This window comes from Podarcis gaigeae, assembly GCF_964106915.1.
Source record: "Podarcis gaigeae genome assembly, chromosome: 6".
In the NCBI taxonomy this organism is placed as follows: Eukaryota; Metazoa; Chordata; class Lepidosauria; order Squamata; family Lacertidae; genus Podarcis; species Podarcis gaigeae.
This window is the reverse complement of record NC_139682.1, coordinates 68,859,422-68,885,742: the sequence shown is the minus strand read 5'-3', so window position 1 is coordinate 68,885,742 and position 26,321 is coordinate 68,859,422.

The window sequence follows — 26,321 nt, the reverse complement described above, 5'->3', positions numbered from 1 at the left end:
CCCCTCAAGTCAATGGGCAAAGTTGAAGCCCTTTGTTGCGGGCACCCACAACCTTTGGTGTGAGATGCCACCTATGCTAGCTACACTGTTTTAAGTTCTGTTTCCCTAGGTAGTGGCATAGAGCATCTCTATGGGCACGCCATAGTTCTGCTCAATTGCAAATCCGAAAAGCATCATGTTTGTTCAAAACCAAGTTATTCGCCACCGCAATCATGCTGCTATGCTTGAAAAGTGTGTGGTAGGTACTTGGTTTAAAACCTTTGAAGGGAAAAGATCGCTGAAAGACATTTCCAGAGGTCAAAGGGCAGGTGTGAAGGGGTGGCGGCGGGGGCAGGCTATTAGTGCCTGACATAGCTGCTCTGAGTGAGAAGAAATAAATTGCAGAATAAAGATGTAAAATAATATGCAATATTGCATGCTTTATACATGTTGCAGAATGTAACATTACTCCAACTTGTATAAATCAGAATTGTGATACTTCTTCCCATCAACACCAAAAGCACAGTGTACTTACACAGCTCTGCGCTAAAGTAGATCTGTATACACACACACACAAAATATACTCATTGATCTCCCTGGCATGATGCTTGTCACTCATTGTTTTGCTCTGATCTGTGTGTGCATGTGCATGTGTGTACACACACACACACAACATAATCTGAATTCTACGACTTAATCTAGTCAGAGTTACCCTTTCTGCAGAGGGCGGCCTTCCCTGGACATCTTCCAGGTTCCTTTCAATTTTAACAAGTGTATGATTCTGTGAAAATGATGAAGCTCAAGGAGTGGAATTATCTGCGCTGAAGGATAGCCTGTAGCCAGGCGCTGAAACATTCAAGATCCCAGGTGATGTATTAGGGCAGGTGCTTGCTTGCTTCCTTAGGAGTATTTTAATAAAGCCACAGCTTGTCAGCTGCGCCTGAAGTCATTCCTGCCACCTGCCTTTGTTCTGGCAAGCCCTGAACAGGCGGTCACGAAGAGTGCACCCAGCAGCACCTTGGCTGACACTGATGCCCTTTACCGCAAGCACAGAGATGTTGCCGGGAAGGGCCCGATGCTTGCGCACTCAAAGTGGCAGAGTCCGCTGACATTATTTTGCTCGGCTCCGAAAGCTTTCAGAGGATTTACAGAGACATTAAACCTTTTAAGCACATTACTGCAATATAATGTGAATTACCATTTCATGTTTCATCTTAGCTCTTTATATTCCATCATGATCCTCCCCGATTTCTCTGTGCTAGAGCTGCGATGGCCCAACCCCCTAAGTCCTCAGCCTGCCACGCAATCTGTTCCGTAGGTGGCGAGAGCGCACGTATGCCTTTAAATTCAGGCCCGTGGCTCCATGTACTTCCTTGCTGTCACAGCACTCCTGTCCTCAGCTAAGGGAATTCGCCAGGCTTTACGTATTGAGGGAAGTATGTATAAACCTCCAGAAAATGTCGTGCGGCTTGACTGTATCTCATTCAGAAGGCCCTCTGAGACATCCCATACGATTAGGGGGCCACACATGTTGAGTTTGCTTACATAATAATCTGGCAGATGGGCCTTGATATCTAATCCCTGTTAAGCCCCAAAGCCCTTTGATAGTGGGCGTCTTAAAAGGCCAGGCTGGAAGTCATGCTGCTCTTTTATTTAGGCTTTTGCTTCGGTGTCCACAAACTTAGTGCGCCATTTAATGATCACTTAAAGAGGCACAGTCGCAATGAAAGTGAAGGATTACGCCAGCGAATAAACTGAGCGTGAGCAGCCCAAAGATGATTTTGTCCATAGGAGCAGTGGAGTCTGGAGGGTTGGTTGGATTGTGTCACAGTTGCCTATTTGGCCAGACGGAAGATGGAAGGCACCCAGTGCCATTCCACAGCCTGTTCACCCCAAAGCTCTTCTGGATTTTGTGGCTTTTATATGGCCCATGAGATGCCACACAGGGAAAATGAAGGAAGTCTCTTCCTCGGACAGAAGGGTGCAAATGTACCTGTGTGACATCATCCTGGGTTCATTCATACTACAACTGAAAATCTACATTTGAATCATCCTCTTTTGCCCTCAACATTTTGTACACGAATCACACCAGTTTTCCAACCTGAAGTTTCAAGGAGCATATGGTGCGCACTTGCTTATTTTGGTTTTTTGTCCTTCCGCCCACCCTTAGACCCGTCCCTCCTTCTACTTTCAACAGCTCATGCACATCCAAGGCACACAGCACACCTGGAAGTGAACTCATTTCCTTGGAAACAACAATGACAACTTCAGAACCACCACCCTCCCCTCTGCCCTCTCTGCAAACCTCCCTCCACCTACCTGTCTTTCGCATTTTAAAAAAATCTTTATTTGTGGCAAATCAGTAAACATGTTACATATGCAAAAAAATTCAGTTGAATGCAAAACAGACAGACAGATAGACTCAAACAAACAAACAAACAAACAAACAAACAAACAAACAAACATGTAAGCTGCTGGCCAGCCCTTTACCCTGGTTTCCTGGGAAACAATGTTTAAGGTATCAACCCCTGCAGTGATTTGTGACAATACTTGCTTCCTTACTGGATTATTGTCAGATAGTTAAAATCCAGTTGTATGATTCCTCCAGAAAGAGTAAAGGTGTATGGGGTGTTAAGGGAGGGGTAGTACCTCTGGTGGGGGCACGTCATGCTCCTCCTGGGGTAGTTTGTCCACCTTTGGTCCCCACCCTGCACTCAGCTCTCACCTGTGGCTCCTAGAAGCTGTCAGCATGTGACAGCGGCAACACCCTGGGAAACGGCTTCGACTGGCTGGCTAAACCAGGTGACGGTAGCAGAAGGCTCTCAAACCATCAATGGGCTAGGAACTCTGGCGGGTTCAGCCGGCGGGTTCAGCCGGGTTCAGCCGGAGAGACCAATATTGGGTTCAATGTCCAAGAAGTTGGTTTCTGCTTGTTCTGTAGAAGGAAGCGAGGGGCAGATGGGAGGCATCAAGCTGGGAAGGTAGCCCATCTTGGAGAAGGAAAACTCTGGCCCTAAACCTCCACTGCCTTGCAGGATATCTTTGGGAGAAGAAAAGGCTGAGTAACCCGACACAAATTCGGAAGAGAGTCCCTAAGACAGTTGGATAGCGCCTTGTACGACCCCTTCCAGCAACTCCTGTAGCCAAGCTGGTGCTTTCCTTTGGACCATATCAGTGAGGTCGAGGGTTGGTGGGTTCATGTTGTATGGGCAGCCCAGGACCTCCATATACACTGCCCAGGCTTATGCCCCAGGGAGGTCCCTTCAGTGCTCCTAATGCAGTGTTGACTTCATCCCTGGAAGCACACTCAAGAGACAATAGTCTCTGAGATAGAAAGATGCTGACAGGAAGTAAGAAGCAATGGGCCATCAACATTAAAGAAAGGTATTGATGGGCCCCCCTATCTCACAGTGGACATCAAGTACCCTCTGGTGAAGCAGTTGGGTCCCAGCTCAAGGAGTGCATTTGTTTGAGTTAGAAAGGAGAACAGGGCTCCCATACCAATCAAATGTTGGTTCCCAGAGAGAATTTCACCAGCAAGCAGCACTCCATTGCATTTGTGGCATAAACAGTGCTTTACAGTAACTGTTTCGTTCTCATAAAATTCCTAAAAGGTAGATCACTGATAATTTCAAAAGGAAATCTAAAGGAAAGATGTACTTCTGATAACCAAGTGAGTTTAGGGCAGCCTGAGCTAAATGAATATCTTCTGGCTACACATCCAGCAGGCTATCTGCTAGATTAAGCCACTTGGGGACTGCTAGATAAGAACATACATTTTTTGTGTGATGTGGTATTTTGACATATTGACAAAGAACAAAACCACAATGGCTTAAAACACAGCAGCTGTCTCTTTCCCCCCTTCAGGAATGATGAGGTTCTCCAGGTTTAACGTTTCTGAGTATTCCTGAATTTGCTGATTGCAGACCAAATGGAACTTTCTGCATCCCTTTCTCCTCCCCCTCTTACTGTTGTTATTTAGAATGGCCGCTTACCCCTCTTCACTGTGAGTGGCGGTTGCGGCCCGACATGGTGCCTCCGTGAGCCCTTGGAGCCTCACCACATTGCCCTGACCATTGGGTCCTCCCCAGCTGTCCCTCAGTTTGAATTCAACCAATCCACAGCGGCCTGGGGGGTGGAGCTTGGGGGAGCAGACCTTAGTTTTGCAGACTTTACTCAGGTTCGCTTTCTGGGACATCATTTAATGATATTAGAAAATATCTTAGTGAAGTGCCTCTCCTAGACTAAGAAACCAATTGTTGTCTCTTTGATGATATACAGAAAACCCACTTTCTTTCCCTGGCCAGGAATGCAGCAGCTGACCTTGGTGTTACAGATGGCCTGTTGCTGTGTTTCCTGTAGCATTTAGGGCTCGGCATTTTTGAGCACGCTAATCCTATAATGCTGATTTCTTTTGCAGCCAGGATTTCTCAATGATCCTCAGTGCTGTTAAGAACTAAAGTTCTTTATATAAGCAGCAGCAACCTACACAGGAATGTAAGATAAAAATAATCAAAGAAGAGCAAAACAGGAAACCAGGGAAGATTAAGATCTGGAGACTTCAGCCCATAATATTTCTCCCTAACATAGTAAAGCACATCAATTTGTAGGAAGCAAAACCCGGGGAAAGTTCCAAGCGAAGATGGTACTCAGTGCTCTCTCAACTACACCTCCTAAGAACTTTCAGCAATCTTAAGAAACTATAGTTCTCAGGATTATTCGATCTTTTGCCTTTGGTAGTGGAATAGAACAATACCTCCACCAGCACAGAGCATGGACCAAGGGAAGGACATATGTTTGTGTGCATATATAGTAGACCTGACAGGCTGAGCTTCAGGCATGGCTGTTTAAAGCCCTGGCTTTGGGGGGGGGGGGCTAGCCTGCCCTACCTGACCTAGCCATGAGACTTAGGACACCTCCAGACCGTCACTATTTTGTGGTGGGATTCAGTCACTTGCCAGGAAATTTAGACGGCACGATGAAAGGGGATTTGGGGCTCTTGTGCAACAAACCTGCTTCAAAAACATCTGGAGTAAGGAAAGCTATGGGGACATGTGGGACCACAATTGCTTAATGCATATGGCCTACCTGCGAACAAGTAGGGATAAAAAAATAGGTCACGTGGAAGTTGCCAGGTTTGTATGCCCAGGGCTGTAGGCCATAGCACTGCTCAACAAATATCTGTAAAAGGCAGGCAGAAGTATGTATAAAGGACTGACACTTTGTTTTTTGCCTGTACAATTTTAGCTTTATGACTAATCAAGCTTTCTTTCAAGTGATGACTACTTTGATGTGGGGGGAAAAGTTGTGGTTTAATCTAATGCAGCCCGTGTGCCCTTAATTTGGTTCGTATGTTTCATTCCTACTATAATGTGTTTTTTTCTCTTTTCCCCAAATACATACGGCCCCTAAGCTTGTTGTCTCTTAGGTCAGGAGGACCAAGACTAAATCTTATCAATAGGCACCTTGAATTCGTGCCTAGCACAGCACTTTTGCTATTGCTGAGGCAGCAGCCGGCACAAGAGTTTTCACTCTTGTAAGGTAGCTTTGGCAGCCATGGTACTGTGGTTTGGGAGCGGTGGCTGGCAAGTGGAACACCCTCATCTCTTGGGATCGCAAAACTGAAACAAATGCACAAATAGTAAAATTGCAGGTGCCCAGTAGGTACAATATCATAAAATGTTTGGGGACATTTTTAGAGCAGAATCAATGGAGGAAGGGAAGTCAGGCTTGTGGGTAGAAAGGGTGAAGCCTTTTCCTCACAGCCATGAAACTCCTTCCAACAAGATATACCATCAGTGTTCTCCTTGGTAGAGTTTAGATGGTCTCTAAAAAACATTTTGGTTCAGGTTTGCTTTTAATGAAAGTGGTTTAAAGTATTCTTATTCTGTGATATATCCATCTGTACATGTGTAGAAACACAAAATTTCTCTATACATGTGCAATTATTTGCGTGGATTTCTACTGTTCAGATATTGCGTACACAGCTACACAAACTACAACCATGGAATGTTTTGTCTCAGTGCCCAGAATAATATATGTTTATGTGTGATTGTGGACAACAAACTGTTCCTTTCTAATTACAAAGGCAAATTTAATTTTTGCTAAAGCTACATTATGCATTTAGGGTCAAATTCTGAGTATATGAAATAATATTTCCACGAGCTTCTTAATTTTTAACGCAAGACTTTAAGGTCAGTAGTCCAATGATGTAAATTATTTAAAAACATATGAATTTTTCATAGGTCTCTCCAGCCATCTAGTTTGGTCTTTACTTTCTTCATCGCTGACTTTGAAACTGCAGTACTTGGGGTGATGTCACACACCCAGCATTTATTTATCTCATGTCATGAGCTGCTAAACATGAACTTACTTTTTGGGGGGCAGGCGGACATAAATTGTGCCTCTTCCCTCCCTTTCAATATCTTCATTTAAACCCAATGCTTTACTCTTATTTCCAGTCTAGAAAGCAAGAACACAGCTGCGTCCTTTTGATTTGAACCTTTGCACTAATAGGCTTTCAGATTTTGTGTTTCTATTCCTTCATGTGTAGATGCTTGATTAATTTGGTGGAAATAATACTCTGGTTTGAGGTGGCTTCTTGGATGTATCTAAAGATTAAGCGGTGCTCACAAAAACATCTACCAGGAATTATCCATGCAAGAAAGGACCATAAGCTCTGTTCAGGCATTTATTTGGGTACATAAGAAATGCATGGAGGCCAGAGAGTTGACAAGCAAAGTAGTGACTGCTGCCCTTTCCCCAGACGCATTCTCATGGAGCCTCTGTATGTATCACTAAATGTACAAACTCCAGTAGATACATTGGAAAATGGAATCTCCCATGCACCTTCAAGTATACATATCTAGCTTCCAGGTATATGGGGCCACTGAACATGTGACCAGGAGGTAAGATCCCAGGTTGCCCTTGTTTGGGAATGAAGGCTTTCAGACTCAGTGGGTCTTAGTTCTATGTATGTGCCTGCATGCATAAGATTGGTCTGTCAGTGCAGAACAAGCCCAGTAAAGACAGAAGCCACCAGCATTGAAGAGCAGAAGGAAACTGTCGTGAATTGGCACAATGCTATAGAAGCACCTGAGTTTCCTTGTGGCGGTTGGTTGGCAAGGCAAAGGCATGAGGTGAACAGGACATCTTAAAGCAGCCTCAAAGGATCAAAGGCTTAGATTAGAAGCATTTTTAGAGCTGGATTTAGGCTTGAATCTGCTTTATGTTGCTAGGTAGGCAACCGGTGAGAGTTTTGGATTTCAGCATGTGTGTGTGGTGGGAATGAATAATTCTCAGCAAGGTTTAAAAGTCCACTTTTAGATTCAAAATCAAATTGCAGATGAAAACCCCAGTGTATGAAGAATATTTGTTGTGGTTACTTTTCCATACCCCTTAGTAACCATAGCAATGTTATCAACACCGGTGAAACAATCACCTACATTTTCGTTCCTTTTTTTGAAAAGCAGAGAGGGGTTGTGCCTTTGGCCTATATACCTGGTAGACAGACTCATTCGCTTGTTCTTAACAATAGCCATTCAGCATACAGTACAAATGAACAGGCCCCAGGCAGGACCTCTGGTTTTAAAAATCGCGTGGAGCTTCAAACGCACATCGACAGTGGCCTGTGGCCTTCAGTGCCTTCTCTAAGTAGTTGCCCATTCAGTTGCTAGTAAAAACAAAATAAAGTATGCTGGCATATATTTGTACATAATTGTATGCACGGCATAACTGAGACCCATTGAACACTGATGATACTAAGGATGGGATAGAAAATTGTTTCACGTCGAAAGGCAAACCTGTCTCATTTTTATTTTCTGGGGTGGGAAAGTGAATTGAAACATTGCGATCCTTCACAATTCGCCTTTTTCTGAATTTTGCAATATGGTTCTCTAGCCAAGTAATGTGTATAAAAATGCATATGCTGGGGTATAGTATATATAAACTTCATGTATTCATGAAAATAACATACAAAATCCATTATGTTATGCAGCATTGCATTCAAACACATATCTTAGGAGAAATTCGCACTAAAATGCTGGTGAATTTTTATGAGTACTTTAGGGGTGTGGGGATAATCACAAACTGAGGTGAAAAATATGAACAACCAGTTGATACACATATCTGTGCATTTGCCACACTGGGCTCTTTGGGGCAGGAGGAAGGGACATAAATTGATTGAATGAATAATAATAATAATAATAATAATAATAATAATAATAATAATAATATATATTTAAAAGCAGAATATAAGCTGAATTGAATATAAGCCATTTTGGTTGGGCACCACGTTCCTTAAACATTCTGAACACTGTTGGTGCAGAAAGAGGCTGAACAGCAGGAATTTATAAACATCCAGATCCCATGTAATCCCTGTTTCAGCGTTCCATTTCAAGCGTTTTGGTAGGCATCTTAGTCCTCAGCGCAGCCAGGCCTCTAATACCCATAAACGAAATTGCCCTTTTTGTCAAGCTCATCTCCAGAGTCAGGCCCCACGCTTTCTGCAGCGTCGGCTGCCTGTAAGCTCCTCTGGACACTTGACTCCCGCACGTTCCCAACAGCGAGTGCTTGTCAACTGCGACAGCCGCAGGTAAATCCCAGGAAGGAGGTTCATGCCTAGTGCAAATGGACCATGACTGTATGTTTTATGTGTGCGACTCTGCCGACGACTGAGGCCGTGGCAGCCACTCGGCAGGAGGGAATGAGAATCCTGTTGGTTCTTTGAGCTTAAACAAGGAACGGCCCTCATCAAACACTTGGCGGCTGGAAAAGAGAGATTTCAGGGCAGGCGACGTCCCTTATGAAGTAACAGGGGGAATGCAAACAAGGCAGATGTATCTCTGACTGTGTATTGCTTGGAGAAAGCATCTCTCTCTCTGTCTCTCCCCGCTCTTCCCTTTTTCTAAAACCCATCATGGCTGTTAACAAATCACACCACATCCTCACAAGTGACACAGAGTGCGGCTGAACTGAGCTTTCCAGCTGGGACAAAGAATTTACCGTCTATATTACTTTCCACCTCACTTTTCTTGAGGAGAGCAGATTAACAATGGTGGAATCTGGCAGGGCTTTTCTGTTTTATTTACTAGACGGAGAGAGCAAGCGGGCTTCTCTCTTTCTCCCTCCCTTTTTCTGCAAAGTGCAAATGGGCTTTGCCTGGCAACAGCCTATAACTAGGAGTACCCAGGATGTTGATTGTCTGCAGGAAGTTACTATTCCGCAGCCATAGGAAGTTATACGGGGTGCAAGCGGTGAAATGCGGTAGGTGCCATAATTGCAGGAGCTAAAGTTTGAACTGGCTTGTCATGCTGCTGCTTGGGGGAATCTAGAGTTATACCTCTTGTTTCCTTCTTTCATGTCTGAGGCCTGTATGAGGTGAAATGGAAACTTTTGCCCTTGAAAGTAGTTGCCCGGCTTGATGAACTGGTATATAACTCTTTGCCAGAGCAGCTGGAAATTCCCAGGACTGTTTCTACTTCCTAACAACAAGTACATTCTCAAATAGCTCAAATAACTGTCAGCTGGAGCAAAACTCAGTTCAGAACTTGTATTTTCAACTAAGGGAATTCAGGGTTGGCATTTTGCTGCTCGGGAGAAAGACAAGATGGCACCCCTCTCCTATTCCTTGTGGAATCTGACCAAAACGACAGTGGAATCTTAGACACTAGTGAAGGGACAGCTGCTTCCAGCAGGCTAGTTTGGGGCAGGAAGACACAGCTCTGTTTTCCAACATCTCTCTTATGCCCATATTTCCTGTCACCTGAGGCAGTTGCTTCAGTTTGCCTAATGGTAGGGCAGGCCCTGAGGGTGGGTTTTTTTTGTTTTTGTTTTATTATAAAGCACACAAGACTTAAAGTGACTCTTGTTTTTGAGTTTGAATGCAAGCCTATGCTGGCTAGAATGCTCATTTGCATTTCTAACACTTTTTTGCTTTTTCTTCTATGTTAAAAACAGAGATGCTCAAAGTAAGTCTTCTTATTTAACGACTTAAAAGTTACAGTGTTTTAAGGAAGGAGGAAAAAGTAAAATACAAATTATACAACCCAAATTAAGTCCTTGTGTCCCAAATAAGTCATAGGAGCCTGTACACTGATTAATCAGAGAATTAACAAAAAAAATTCCTTCCAGTAGCACCTTAAAGACCAACTAAGTTAGTTCTTGGTATGAGCTTTCGTGTACATGCACACTTCTTCAGATACCTGAAGATATCTGAAGGTATCTGAAGAAGTGTGCATGCACACGAAAGCTCATACCAAGAACTAACTTAGTTGGTCTTTAAGGTGCTACTGGAAGGAATTTTTTTTGTTTTGACTATGGCAGACCAACACGGCTACCTATCTGTAACTAATCAGAGGATTGTTTACTTAAATGGAAGTAGATTTTTATGCTACCTGTTGGAAATTCTCCATATTGGTGCCTGTTTAAGCTATTGCAATGAGTGTGAAATAACAAAAGCCTTTTTTGTTAGAAAGAAAACCCATCTGCAATATTTTTTGCAAATCAGAAGCAAGGAGTCTCAAATGCAAACAAGTGTCTTTAATTCACAATCCCATAGATTAGTCAACTAGTTGGTTAACCAACCAGTAATACCAATTGACAGTAGAATAATATACCTATGCTCCAGCATAAGTGTGTAGATGGCTGTAACCTGAAGCTTGCAACCCTGCTAAAATCCCTTGTATTTTAGACCAGTCTAGACCAAACACTCCCCACCCCTGAGTTTAATTTGGAAGAACACTTGACACCTACACGTGTTAAGATTTATTGTTAAGAATAAGAATTGGAATTGTTGTATCTCAGTGGTAAAGCACACCAAAATCCCAAGTTCAATTCCTGACTTTTTTTGGGTGGTGGTGGTGGTCTGCAAAAGACTCCTTTCTGAAGCTTTGAAGAGCTGCGGCAACTCATTGCAGACAGTTCTGACCCAGATGGATCAATGGTCTGTTTCAGTATACAGCAGCTTTATAATGTTCTTACCTCAACTGCAGACCCTCCAAGTGTCCCTGTTTTCCAGGGACAGTCCCAGATTTACAAAAGCCATACCTGTTTCTGATTTGACGTCCTAATGAAATATTTCTCAGAGGAGAAATATTGGAGGGTATGGAGTTATGTGACCCCTGAACCAAGTAGCTATACAACCTCAGCCAGCCAGGGTATTATTATTATTATTATTATTATTATTATTATTATTATTATTATTATTATTATTATTATATCGGACACCCCTATTGCCATGGGAGTTATGTTGGAGAGTATGCAACTGGATCCCAAATTGAACCCGCCCCGATAGGACCAAGATTTTTAAAAGTCTTGTCACACTGTTCAGACAAAAATTCTTGTCACAAATCCAAATTCTGCTCAACTATCCCACTGCAGCTGGATTCAGAGAAGAAGCTGGTACATTGCTATGTACCAGTGTGGAGCCTTTGTGGTGTAGTGGTTAAGAGCGGTAGTCTCATAATCTGGTGAACCGGGTTCCCTTCCCCACTCCTCCACATGCAGCTTCTGGGTGACCTTGGGCCAGTCACACTTCTCTGAAGTCTCTCAGCCCCACTCACCTCACAGAGTGTTTGTTGTGGGGGAAGAAGGGAAAGGAGAATGTTAGCCACTTTGAGACTCCTTCGGATAGTGATAAAGTGGGATATCAAATCCAAACTCTTCTTCTTCTTCTCTTCTATGTGTGTGCTTCCACAGCAGGGTCACTCCTGAGTGTTTGCACGTTCTCATCTTTGTCCCACGTCTTGTTTTTGTATTGAGAATACACAGCCAGGGAAAACAACTTCCTTTTTGTGTGCTTCTAGAATTCTCTGAAGCACAGAGGGAAATACCTTTTAATTATCATTTTATCAGGAAACAACTGCTCCCCCCGCACCCATCCAATCCATTTTTTTTTACTCCTCTTTTATATTTCTCTGGCATTTGCAAAGGTTTCAAGTGGAACATGAATATGTGCTTAGCTTTGCAAAAGCAGAATTCTATACATAAGAAAGGTTTATAAGAAAGGAAATGGAAATTAGGGAGAATCTGGAGAACACACATCTGAGATAAATCTGTTTCATCGCTACTATGTGACCCAGCTCTTTTGCGTAAGCTTAACTCTACAACAGTGTCATGGCAACATATACTGTGATCTTGGAAACAGCAGTTCCAAAACATAACTTGGATTTATTCTTATTTTCCATGCCTGATAGCAAGGAGCTTCTACTTTAAAGGGATGTGACCATAGTGCCCCACCCCCCCGACTGACGTTTTTCTGCAATATGTCATTGATGCAATAATAGTGTTGGGTTTATAGTGGAAAGTCCACACATCATAATACTGCAATTTTTGTTCCGTGGTGCTTCCCTGGTGTTACTGCAATCATTGCTGTGTGTAGCGGCACCATAGAGCAACAAAGGCAGGGCACGAAAATAAGCTGAAACATCTGTGGCATAAAATATTACATGATTTCTGCATGAAGCTGTGGGACATGTGGTGGTTGGAAATCAGGCAGTGTGATCACCCCCAAAACTTTTGCACCTGCAAAGCTGCAAACAGTACTGAAAATGGGATTCCATCTCAAATACTTATAGAAAGTGTAAAGAACATGAAGAGACATTTTTTTAAAAAATAAATGTTATTTACTTTTTTTGTATTTTAACAAACATCTCATTATCAATAACATACATGTTACAAATCTTCATCCCCTTTCCTCCCAGGCTTCCCCCAGCTCCCATTTCTGGTTTCTTACCCCCTTCTCATATATTGCTGTTTCCACCAATTCCACCATACCGTTTCTTCTTTGTTTTAAATGTTCTATATATTAAAAAAGTGTGTATGTTTATTTAAGCAATCACAAAATTAAAAGACGCCTGCTTCTTGGGAGAAAATCAAAGACAAACATAGACAGCATCTTAAAAAGCAGAGCACCTTGCCAACAAAGGTCGGTATAGTTAAAGCTATGGTTTTCCCAGTAGTGATGTATGGAAGTGAGAGCTGGAGCATAAAGAAGGCTGATTGCCAAAGAATTAATGCTTTTGAATTATGGTGCTGGAGGAGACTCTTGATGGCGTGCTCTGGTCCATGGGGTTAAGAAGAGTCAGACACGACCAAACGACTAAACAACAACAATGTTTATTTAAATCCTGCCATCAAGTCAATGTTCTTTTTTTGTTTCTGCAAATATAATATAAAAGGCTCCACTCTTTTTCAAAGTGACTGTTGTCCTTTTCTGAACATGAAGAGACATTTTAACATGTTTGGTGGACATGTAAAAAAGCTTTAAAAATGGGTACAAATGCATACACTGATACAGAGAATTCTGAAGACTAATTTTCAACTCAAAACCAGAACCCTGCCAGGAGCTATGGATATACAATTAGAAAAAGGCTATGTAACTTTATTTCAATAAACAATTACAACAGCGAGACTTTTATATGCTCGAAGATGAAAAAAACTCATCATGACCAACTGTGGAGGAATGGTTGTTAAAATTACTGGATTTGACTGAGATGGCGAAGTTGAAATGTTTAATCAGAGAAAATTTATTGTCAGCATTTACCAAAGATTGGCCCAAGCCCAACAGGTGCCTCAGAGTCTTGGCTTCCAATTTTTTAAAAAGTCAGTTCCTACATACTCAAAAGTTATAAGCTGAAATGTGTTGTCCCCTCCACCCCACAGTTTCTGTAAAAAGACTTTGTAGGTTCGCAGTCCCCACCTTCCAGGCTTTTAGCCAATGAGTGATGTCAGAGCTGTGATTGGCAAGTGGTTTTTTTTATATACATATCCAGGTAGAGCTAACAATTTTGAGAGCTGCCTTTCAGCAGCAGCATGTGTACCAACTTGCCCACTGTCCTATCTCTCTGTACATCCAGCACAAGGTCCAGAATAGCAGACAGGAGAACAGACAGGCAGCACATACACATTGAACCATGTCAGTGAAGATGTTAATAAAAGTTTACATGTAGCTTTTTGTATTAAAAAATGTTTATTTGCAAAGAATAGCATATTGAACATTTTACCTGTCACATCCTTTTTGGTGAGAAATACAAAAGTGTGCCTGTAGCTTATGGTGCCATTAATATGTGCTGATGGTGGTATACAGTAAAATAAAAAGAGATACGAACATAGGAAGCTGACTTCTTCTGATTGAGGCCATTGGTCTATCTGGGTCCATATCGTCAACTCTGACTGGCATTGCCTCTCTAGGGTTTATGGAGTGGGTGCAGACCTACCCACGCACCCCAACAGAGCATTTGTTTTCAACCCCGACATTCCCACAAGTGAGCCTGCCGTACTTCATCTTTAAAAAGTTGGTTCGTCACTTCTGTCCAGTTCTGAGCTCCATGCCCTCCTTTCTGTCGGCATCTCCATTACGACCGAGCTGATAAAGCTCATCTTCCTGAATCGATCTCCGACGTGATTAATGACCTGAGCCTTTGATGAGGCCTCAGGCACATTCCCATCCAGCAGAGAATCAAAGCAGCACACGGAAGGATGAGATAGTATGAGCTACATGCTGGGAGTTTTATTTCTTAACTACGCAGACAGCAAAGAAAAATACATCCTTTCTCTGTGAAAGCAGAGAGCAACTGCAACAAAGGAACAAGGGAACAGGAAACCACTAACGTCACATCCGTCTCCCGTGAGACTTTCAACAGCCTGGACTGTCTCTGGAATGTAAACAGAGCCTTGTGACTCCAAGCAGCTGCTCAGCGGCAAAACAGAAACTAACACTTTCGAGCTCTTGAACTGTATGCCTGGGCCCTGTGTCTGCTGCTCAGCCTGTATCCTACCTTGCATAAAAATAAATAAATCTCTTTCTTACATACAAGTAAAAGTCTCTTGGGCCTAGGACAAATGGACCCCTCAGCTAAATAGCTGCAGGCCAAACCACTCACTCAGTCCCCTAATGCTCCCGTGTAGTATTTAGGATCATTATTAGGAAATAAATGTGGAGAAAGAGATGCTGGGGGTGGAGCAGAACAAGGCAGACTTTAATCACCTCACACCTTGCTATGTCAGCAGTTGAGGAGAAAACCCGGAAACTTCAGGAAGCTGCAGAACACGTACACGCCAACCACAGATACAGGAAAAATCACAGTTTTGTCTGTCATCTTGTGTGTCGTAATGAATACGAGACAGTACACCCAGAGCCATGACTAAATATGGTTGGATTTGTCTAATAATTACCAGGCCTCCCAAATTGAAACAAGATGCCAGGACAGTTAAATTTATGATTATTATTTTTAAATACAAAAAACCCTGTCTTGTGTTTGGCATTTCTGAGCCTCACATTTTATTTTACATGTTCTCTGTACTCTCGGCTTGATTCTTTTTTTATTTCCTGGCAGCCATTTTTTAAAATCCGTATGCTTTTTTTCTAAAAAAATGTTTAGGGGTCCTCTCATTTTCCTACTCATATTGAAATACTGTCCCTAAATGAGGCCAAACTTAGATTCACAAAATGTTTTGGGGTATGTGTACCCTTGCGTCCCCCCAGAAAAAAGCACTGGATATCGATATAAATGAATGAAAACACCAAGAAGAGATTTAAAAAGCGTGGCTGCAGTTCTGAGTCCAGTCAAATTTGTTTCCATGTTCCGTTGAAATCAATCTCCCTGGAATAATGTGTTATGGGATGTCAAACTGCAACCCACAGCTGCCTTCTACCAGAGCACTCCTGCTAACATTGAATGGTGCTGCCTTCTACCAGAGCACTCCTGCTAACATTGAATGGTGCTGCCCTGGGACCCGTGAATTTGCAGTTTCTACCTATGAGCACAGGATGGAGAGGATGTACACAGAAGAAATCCAGCCGTCATTTCCATGCAGCCGCTCATCATCTCAACACATACTTCATTGCATTTAGCTTCTGAAATGCCTCTGAATGTTGGCTGGAGACAATTTTTGTGGTCAGGGCATTGAAAGTGGTAAGGCAGAGGCACTGTTGATTTTATTTATTTCAGACTTGAATATACCTCTTTTTCATGCCCTCCAATTCTTTTCCCCCACTTACATTTTATTTAAAATAATCACATAGACATTCCAATACATAGTATTTTCCACCTTTTGCTTTGTGGACGTCCCATCCCATTTTCCGTGGTGTTTTTAATTTCTCCCCTTTCTGTACCCCATCTTCTCTCTCTTAAACCATAATAATAATACAACAATCTCTCAATCATTCTGTTGCTCACAGTTAAAATCCTACTTGTGAATTCATCATGCTATAATATTCCTTTAAATAGTCTGAAAAAGGCTTCCATTTTTTTTACAAAACAATCATCATTTGGTTCTCTTACTTGAGCTGTTAGCTTTGCTGATTCCACATAAAATATCACTTTACTTATCCATTCTTCTTTGGTGGGAAGTTCTTCTTCCTTCCATTTTTGTGCATGAAGAATCCTACCTGCTGTCATTACATGCACAAACAGCTTAATCATCTTTTTTTGAACTTCTGTCCCTATAATCCCTAAGAGAAAAGCTTCAGGGTTTTGGTTTTTTTAAAAAGTATAACCACTTTAAACATCTTTTTCATCTCATCATATATCATTTCCCAAAATGCCCTCATTTTCTTACAAGTCCATCTTCTTGTTTACACTTCCAGCAGCTCCCCCAATTGTGTTCCATCTGTTTCTTGACAGTACAACACACTCACACCACCATCTTTAGATGTCAAATTTTGCTGGGCTTCTGAACCAGCCACCTGGCAGCCCCAGCTGCGTGAGTCCGGGAGCAACAGAGAATGGAATTGGGGTATCACACAGTGTTTGCTAATGCCATTTGGGGGAAGGGCTGCGGTCCAGGGGTAGAATGCATGCCTTGCCTGAATGGGTCTGAAGTTCAGTCCTTGGCATCTTCAGGTAAGGCAGGTAAAGTGTAGGGATGCGTATAGATGCCAGGAGAAGATATATTTATTATATTTGATCCTTCCTTCCTTATGTTTGTGAGTTCAGCAGAGCAGATCCCTTTGCAGCTTAAAAGGGAAGCTTAGACCGGCTACTTTTAGCCTTTTAGCTTAAGTAATGCAGGATGCTTTGAGGCAGACTGGATTCTCCTGGCATTTTCTCCCCCTTAAAACAATAATCACACAAACAATCTTGTAAAACAGAGCTTTCCAAATGTTTCATGTTGGCGACATACTTTTTAGACGTGCATCATTTTGCAACATAGTAATTCAGTTTTACTTGCAAACTGGAGGTTATACTAACCCTTTTCCAGCCCCGGGAGGAGCACGAGGAGCATTCGTGCAACACATCTACACACTGCAGCCGACACACTGATGTGTTGTGACACACGGTTTGGAAAGCTCTGTTGTAAAAGGCAACAAGTAACATACACTCACTCGGAATACTTGTCGAAGATTAACAGATACAGCAGCTTTGTTTAGGCAGACTTAAAATGGCGATCCAGTTACATACTTTGGCCTAGTTCAAGACTGAGTGTGAGCTGTGGCTCAGACTTAGCATATGCTCTACATTGCTGGAATGAGGTGAAAGAGCAAAGAGAAAGTGCCCAGCCAGGTGAGGAGATGATATGTGGCTATGCTTTCCCCCTGTCAGGGCACAGTGGGAGTGTCTCTCAGAGTTCTCTCTAGCACACTTACAGGAAAACTCTTTCAGCTTCAGCTCCCATCCTGAACCTATCTAGCAAACATGCATTGTTGGTTTGACTGCATTGTAAATATCACACAGAAAGATTCATGCCAAAACCTTGGAGAGCCTCTGCCAGTCAAAGCAGACAATATTGAGCAAGAGGGACCATGACTCTGACGGACTGCAAGACATCTTCCTGTGTTCCTGTGCCATGGAAGCTTACAGACTTTCCATTTCGGTCTAATGGGAGGGCATTCCTATGCTCCCTGCTGCAGGCCTCGCAGCCAGCTGTGCAACAGCCCAGTGACAGGCAGATGTTTTTGCAGTGATGAAAGCAAACTCAGATGTTTTGCCAGGAACGATGCAAGCTCCATGAAGTCACCTGGTTCATGCACAATTTACCACTGTAATAATGCTGCTTTGTTCGCACCAGTTATTTTAAGTGATTTATATGTCATGTTTTATCTGACTAGGTTTGCCATTCCAGCCAATGTGGAGAGTTCACAGAAAACCACACGACCGACCCACTGCATGTAGCACTTGGCTCAGTAGATGTCGCAGCGAGGCTAGAAGCCTTGCACCCAACTTTCTGCCAACAAAATTTCCACGTAGATACGGCTGCCCCCCACAGAGTAGAAAAGGGAAGCTGCCTATTGCCTTACCCTCTTAACATCTAGGATAGTGCTTTTAATATGTGGGGCTTGTTTTTAAAAAAATTCTGTGTGCACCACCAACACCCTAAGTCCAGTCTATGCCTTTATCCCACCATACTTTTTAGTCACCGGGGTGGATCTACTCTCCTGGTTTTTAATGCTTAGAATCATTCCTTTACTCTTTTTTTATCATATATGGTCTTGTTATGCATTATTAAAATGTGACACCAGCTACCAGAAACCAGGTGAATGGTATGGAAACAAAGCAAAAGAAAAACCAAAGAGGACTTTCCTGGTTCTGACGTTTTAGAACACTATTTCTAATATCATTCCAACAACGCTCAAAAAGTAGGTGTAGATCCAGCCAGGTTAAAAGACCCAGGTTAAAAGACCATGTACTAGTAACCTGACAAGAGCTGGGAGGCTCTGGCTGAGCTCTAAGCTCTTGAAAATTATAATAATCCTCATAATCGGCAAAATGAGCAGGAAGACCGCAGCATGCAGCAAGCAAGGCTGTCTTATCAACATTTTTTTGGAGTAAGTGAAGCAATATATCATCTAATACATCTGTTAAGCCCATGGCCAAAAATTACCTTTGTGTATGCCCCCTCTCCTCATTTAAATTTTATTTTATTTATTTGAAAACGTGTATTCAAATCTAGATTTTCAAGATAGCTTTACCAAAGAGAACCGTAAAGCAAATAGGCAACAGATCAAAAACATTAGAAATAAAAGCAATTATTGTAGCGACAGTAAAAAACAAATACCAAAAGCAGTAGATATAAAATCCTCACTTAAATCTGACCCCTCAGAAAATGTGCTTTTGCTGAACCAACATAGCCTCACCTTGTCCAGCTCACATATTTTGTAGCCCTGCAAGTTTGTTCCCCAAGCCTTCTTTCTTTACAGGTTCCTCTAAGAAGATACATCTTGGTGGTGTTCTGAATGGCGGAGGGGAACAGAAAGGGAGCTTTGAAACAAGTGTGAATCTAGGTGATCACACATCCAAACTAAGCACATTCAAGTACTGTTGGAGTGGTTACAGTTAGTGGCTGCTGTCACCGACTGCTGACAGAGCAGGAGAGAAGAGCAACTCATGAACACCGAGGCTCAGTGTTAGAGAACATGCTTCGCTTGGGAAAAGTCCCAGGTTTGATCCTTGGTGTCAGGAACGTGGCCTCCCAGAGCGCAGGAGAAGAGTTAGACTCAGAAATTGAACTAAACGAATGAGGGACTGACTGCAGATGAGAGTTGGCTGACAGAGTCAAGAAAGGGCAGTTCAACCCCACTTCCTGGGGAAGACTCTGTTAGCTCTCAAGAAGAAGAAGAGTTGGAAGGCAGCCAGAACATTGCTAGGCAATCAGCAGATAAGCAGAGGTCTGAGTCTGTGTCGAGTAACATTGGGGAGGGGACAGGCCATCCTCTCAATCCCTTTGCTGGGCGTCTGGATAAGATCAGATGGCAACGGAAGGGCAAGAGGGGAAAGACAGGAGTTTGGCGTCCTTCCTGTTGTGGGAGGGGCAAAAATTTAGACTAACCAACTATTGTCAATGCGAGCAGGCGAGAAGCTGTGCTCTGGATGTGCCTTTTTGTAAATAAACATACATAAAACTGCTGGAGAGTCAATTCTGCTTGATTGCCTGCCAAAGATCATTACACCTGGGGTGTCAACCTAAAAGGCTTTCAAGTAGTAGGGGGGAAGCATGTTCTGTAGGCCTTAGGGAGCTAGATAGCCATCTAGCTGGACCAATGATCTGCTGATGTACTGCATCTCTACCAGGCCAGTAGTTTAGGTCTTTGGCTACAGTTCATGTAAGAGTTTGTTACAGTCTGTGTACATATTCGAACAGAGTCAGCTGCAACCATGCAGATGAAGATGCATTCTGGTTGCCAGCTAACACTTTGCTTCATGGTTCTAAGGAAATTGGCCCAGCAATTTCTCGCCCCCATTTCTCCCTTGTTATCCACACAAAATTTATAATATCCAGGTACCAGATATGACAACCGAGTTGTATTTCCCCAAAGCCCCATTCCTTCCAGAGTCTTGCAAACTGAGCAGACATTGGGAACATATACACCTGTTGCGGGTTCTTTGTCCCCCTAACACAAACAGAACCTAAAACTTTGGGCAATAGAGAAGATAAACGCGCCATTTCTCCTGGACCCTCATTTCTGCCAGGCAGTGCAAGCCTGAACTTTGTGCTTCTTTAGAGCTGTACAAAATGTTTCTAAATACTCCATAGACGTTCAAGGTGGTAAATACTTTTGCAGGCTGTTGAACAGGCCATTTCCAGTGGCTGGCTCAGAGGTATCGGGACATGCATTTTTGATACGGAGGTAGGAAATGAGTCATAAAACAGGTAATGGAATCTTAAAACAACAGTCAGCAGTGCAATTGTGAGGAGCGCAGCATATAGACAACAGCCAGAGGGGCATTTTCTTTGGGGAGTGGGGAATTTCTGTTAAGTAGATACTGCGTCCTTTGCATTGCTTTGCTCGCACATTTCCTTTCACAAAGGGAGTGATTCTGTCTTTCAACGGGCTAACAGCGAGAGAAGAGTGCGAGTGCGAGAGTGTACAAATTCTCCCACACTTCACTGGTCTGGTGAATTTGTAATGTTAGGCAAGTCCTTGTGGAGAGATGCGTCGCTCTCTGGTATTTCCTGAGGAGGGTTACTGAAAAGTAATAACTGTCATTGCAAGCCGTCTCTTTTCACAGTAAATAATGCACCCTTCCCTTGCGCATTGCTGTACTTAATCACTCAGAAATACTTATGAGATTATAAACAGCAGGCTGCCTCTGTGGTAGAAGATTGAGCACCTCTGGTCACGGAGGTACCAGATGAGCAGGAGTCCAGCATTGTTCTCACCTTTCCAGAGGGATGAAACTCTGAATGATTTTCTGCTCCTTCCTCTTTTACCCCAAGCCTGGTGCATCTTAGGATTCCATGCATGAGACATAAATAGGGTGTTGGAAGAATTTCTGTCTGGGTGGCAAATACACAGGTGAGGTTTTAAATCAGGGCCAAATCATGTTATGTTTGAGGGATGGCTGCCATTGCAAAGCCACTCTGCTGTGGCTGGGTCTCACTAGTCTTCTTAAGATTCCCTTGGTTTCCCTTGAAATCACTTGGTTGTTTCTGCCTCAACAGGAATCTCTGAATTTGTTTTTTGTTTTGCTTTAGGTAGAATTTGTTGGCTATTTAGGGATGTGCGAACTGAGAACTTTCGCTAGTCTTTGCATTACAAGATGTACCTGTTTCAATTCCCTCTTCTACACAACTATTAAAGGTGCTGGAGCCCTGTTTCCTATTGCATCTGGCCATACTAGTGGTAAACAGGTTGCCAACTTTTTGAACCAGGCCCTGATCTTGTGCCTTCAAGAATAGCATGGCTTGCAGACATTAGTAGTGTCAGAGTTGCCTCCAGGTCCCAGCTCACAGAGGACCAATGCTAGTCAGTAATAACGTATAAAAGTCTTTATTGAAGATTAGTTTCCATTTCCAAACCGCAGCGTGCAACTCTACGTCTTAGAGCTTAGATCGGCGAAGCTCCATCTGAGTCTCCGCCTCTTAGACACCAGTTTAAGACTCTAGCCTTACTCCACCTCTTCCGTTGTTCTTTCCTCCTCTGGGTCCTTCTGCCCCCTGGGGTTTCCTCCTTTCTGGACTCTTCTGACGCTGACCCCCCTGAGTCTTGCCCCTCCTTCCGGCGGGCTTTAGGACCTGGCTCCCTATCCGGGCTACCTGCTGTGCCGCTCGCCTGTACATTTGAACTTGGCGCGCGCGCCCAGCCGGTAACTTTCCTCTTGACAGTTTCCCCGCTCTCCGATGGAGGCGTGGCCAATCCTGACTCATCTCCTCTCACTGGTGGTGAAAACACTGGTCCCGATGCCTGGGACTCCTCCCCCCCACTGCACTCTGGTGGGGAAGCTGGTCCTGATTTCCAACTGCTGCTCTGGGAGTCCCCGCTGGCCCCTTCCTTCTGGGGTTTCCCCCTTGGCACCCCCCTTCCCCTGGCCATCGGCGCTCCCTTCTGTGAATCTTCTGATTCGCTGGAGAGGCTCATGGAATCCCTCTGATCACTGTCACCGCCTACGCTCCCTTCGGATTCCTCCCCCTCACTCTCCATTTCCTCCCTCTCCTGTGCCTCTGCTCCTGAGCCCCTGACAAGTAGGTTCTTCCATTTAGTTATTTTAATAATTGCATTTATAGTCCACCTTCCCCATCTGCTCAGGGCTGCTCTGAGTTGCCTGGCAACCTACTGCCACAACTTTTTCTTGGGGGGTGGGTGAGAGGCAGTGACTGGCCCAAGGCCACCCAGTGAGCTTCATGGCTGAGTGGGAATTTGAACCCTGGTCTCCCCAGTCCTAGTCTGACACTGTAGCTACTCCATGCTTTGAAATGCTTCACCACTTGGTTCTGTCTACCTTGTGGTCAGCTGGCAGTCCTTGTGGAAGAAGATGGAGCTGTTTCGTCTCCCAATTCAGCAGCAAATTTAAAAGTATTGGGGGAATCTCTGGGTTGTGGCCTAGCAAAGCTTGATGACCACATAGTCAAAGCTCCCCATTTTACAATTCTCACTGCACTTGGCATACACTGAACATAGCTTAGCGGTTTGTTTGTTTTTTTAATTTTTAAACAGTCAGCATTAAAATAATAATAAAAACCCCCTCTGCCTGCCACTAATAAAGTTTTCCTTATTGTTAACTACTAGCAAACACAAATGTCTGGGGAATCTCCAGCTGGCTGAAGCACTCTCATCATTAAGCGGCAAGAACATTTTTGATAGGTTTTCAACAGCTCCAGAGTTTCTGTCAACATCACTGTGTGCCTTTTAAAAAGCATCCCCCCCCCCTCTTTAATAGGTCCCAGAACCCAAGAATACATTCAGGTCAGTTGTTTAGAATCTGAATCCTTCCAAGTAATTAGCAGGTAGAATTACCTGGTAGCAGTCAGTACTCTTGCTTGCAATCCGTCTGTAGGATCTGCAGCTGGGGTAATTGCCATCTCAGGCGAGCCTGCAAAACATGTCTAATTTAAAGTGTCAATTGGGATTTTCTCTCTGTTTCTTCAATCCCTGTGCCAGGTTGCGAGTTTTCCTCTCACAAACCAGGCTCAAAAGGCAAGACGTATGGGTTTCTGAGAAAATGAAAGATTTCTCTCCCTCTACTCAGCTGCCCTGCCCCACCATCCCGGTGACTGAAAATGTGCAAAAGCAGTCAGAGTGTCGTCTTTCTCTGGTGCCCGTTTGAGCAGAAAGCAGAAGTGAAGTTCCACATACCCACATGCAAAGCAAAGCAGATCAATGCCAAACGGTCCTCAATCTTCTTCATCAAACCTGCAAGGCATCACTTTCACTCATTCACAATTGTGTTTCTCAAAAGCCGAGCTTGGAAAAAGTATGCTACCATCAAGACGCTGGCTGCTCCCCCCCCCCGGTTTTGCTATTCTCAAGTCATGAATCAACAGATGTGCCCAAACAGAGCGAGGGTGTATGCTGACATTTGCAGGAGACCATGGAACAGATTTTTCTCCCCACTCTCCATCACTAGGGCCTATACCTTGGCAGGCTGGGTTATTAGTTCTGCAACTACTTTTTGGAACCAGCTCTGGGTCAGCGGTGTTGCGGGGTCTGCCTGCTTGCCTTCTTTGATCTGTGTCTTTGACTGTGAAAAATTGCGTTCAAGAACAAGGCCCAGTTCTTTCTATCATAAAATCCATATGCAGGGGTAGTTTCCTTTTATTTTCTTTTTTAATGATAAGGAGTAATTCCTGGTGGACTCATATATCCGCTGCACAATTCATACACGTCCCCTTAGAGAGCCTGTGGAGTGACTTCTAACAAGGCATATTATATGAGCGTAATGTTCAGGAATCACTTGGGCATCAAAATTGTTTGGGGGCTCTTGCCTGAGCCAGAAAGCTGAAATTTGGTATACATACACACACACAGAGTCCAAAACAATTTGACCACCAGAAAATCTGGACACTTGTGGAGCGCTCCCTCAAAATATTATGTACCCCCAAATCATTAGATTTCCACTAGATGCTAGAGAGTTGGGACTTCATAATAATTTAGTTCATAATAATGGTGCAGGGTGTTGACTAATTGAGACGGACTCAATAAGTTTGGGAGAAAGGGAGAAAGGATTGCAGTGACAGCCAAGAAAACACCCTCTACCCTCCCTTGCCTTTCAAGCTGATTTGAGTCTAGTGGGCAAGATGCAGGCCTGCATTACGAGAAAGTCAAAATGGGATGGAATGTTGTGTCCTCCATTTTCTAAGGGCTTATCCAGACTTCCTGGAGAGTCAATGCCAGTCAGCATAGGGCATAGACAATACTGAGTTAGTTAGTTAATAACTGACCAATAAGGCAGCTTCCTATGTCCCTATGATCTCACAATCTGAATGCTGAGCTCCATGACAAAAGAAAAAACTGAGCTGAAGATACTGACTCTGTTGCATACGTGCTAGCTCCTAGGGGCCAAGGCAGTTTTGCCCCTTCCTCCAATGCTTTTTATGAGGGCTCCCCTCAATATTCAGAGGGTGTTTGGCTCCACACCCTGGCTTCTTGTTATGTTGCCCCCACAACATCAGAATGCTGCGTTAAGTCCCCTCATTCAGCTTGAGAAGATGATATCTCTGCTCTGTTGACATTCACGTTGGCCAAACCAACCTCTGCCAGTGACGGCTTGCAGTGGATATGTAGTTGTAGTGACATGAGATATGCCTTCCTGCTAACCCTTGAACCTTGGAATTTTTGGGGTGGCTCATAGGATACATTTGTACAAGCTGCATAATGTCTAACTGGAGTTGGGGAAAGCGGGTCATGGAATATTAGGTGACCTTCAGTTCAAACTTGGATGATTAGTTGAATCCATCGAAAGCTTGGTTATATAGGTGTTTTTTCTCAGCCATGAAATCTAAAATATGACTGTGATGACATTGATATACCACACACATAGAAAGCTAGCATACTATGGAGGAGTCCATCTAGAGCCCTGTGGTTTAGTTTTCTGCACCAAAGGCATGTTTTGTAGGGAGAAACTGCCTGTTGTGTGACCCCCAATCCACTGTCTGAAGTGCAATAGCTCAGAAACAACTTTACTGCCTTGGTGAGAACTAGCTCTAAGAAGGGACTAGAGACAAGTTGATGGAGAGCGTAAGAAAAAAGTGGAACATGTGATGCATTAGCAATTCCTCTTGCACTCGAATCCTGCTTGCGGGTTTCCCACAGGCATTTGATGGGCCTCTGTGAGAACAGGATGCTGGACTGGACCGGCCATTGGCCCAATCCAACACACTGCTCTTATGGGCAACTTCCACTCCCCAAATCAACCCAATATTGGAGCAGAAGTTGGGAAAGAAAACCAGGGTAGAGAGTGTGGTGACATGTATGCAACGATACTGCAGAAAGTGAAAAGTTAGAAAGGACCAAGTGCCTTCCAGAGGCAGCACGGAGAGAAGATCTCCTCTTCATCATCCTTCCTAGTTAGAGGTTCTAGGTCTCACTTGTCTTATACTAAAACAAACATTTAACTTCTGTTAATTGTTGACTGCAAGCCTGAGAACCCCTCTAACTCTCCAATTCAAGAGAGAGTGAATTCACTCATTGAGCCTCTTACGGCTTATACTATTCCAGGGGAAGGCATTCCTGGCACTTTGAACAGGAAAACCAATAGGAATAGGGCCCTAGTAAGGTATAGGACCCCTGGATGGTTAAGACCAGTCAAAGGCAACTATGGGGCTCATCTCGCTTTTCAGGCCAAGGGAGCAGGCGTTTGTCCACAGACAGCTTTCTAGGTCATGTGGCCAGCATGACTAAACTGCTTCTGGTGCAATGGGATACGGTGATGGAAACCAGAGTGCACGGAAACACCGTTTACCTTCCTGCCACAGCGGTACCTATTTATCTGCTTGCACTGGCGTGTTTTTGAACTGCTAGGTTGGCAGGAGCAGGGACCGAGCAATGGGGGCTCACCTGGTTGTGTGGATTCAAACTGCTGATCTTCTGATTGGCAAGCCCAAGAAGCTCAGTGGTTTAGACCACAGCACCACTCGTGTCCTGGACTATAGAGGGAAGAGGTTCACCCTAGAACGAGATGTAGAAC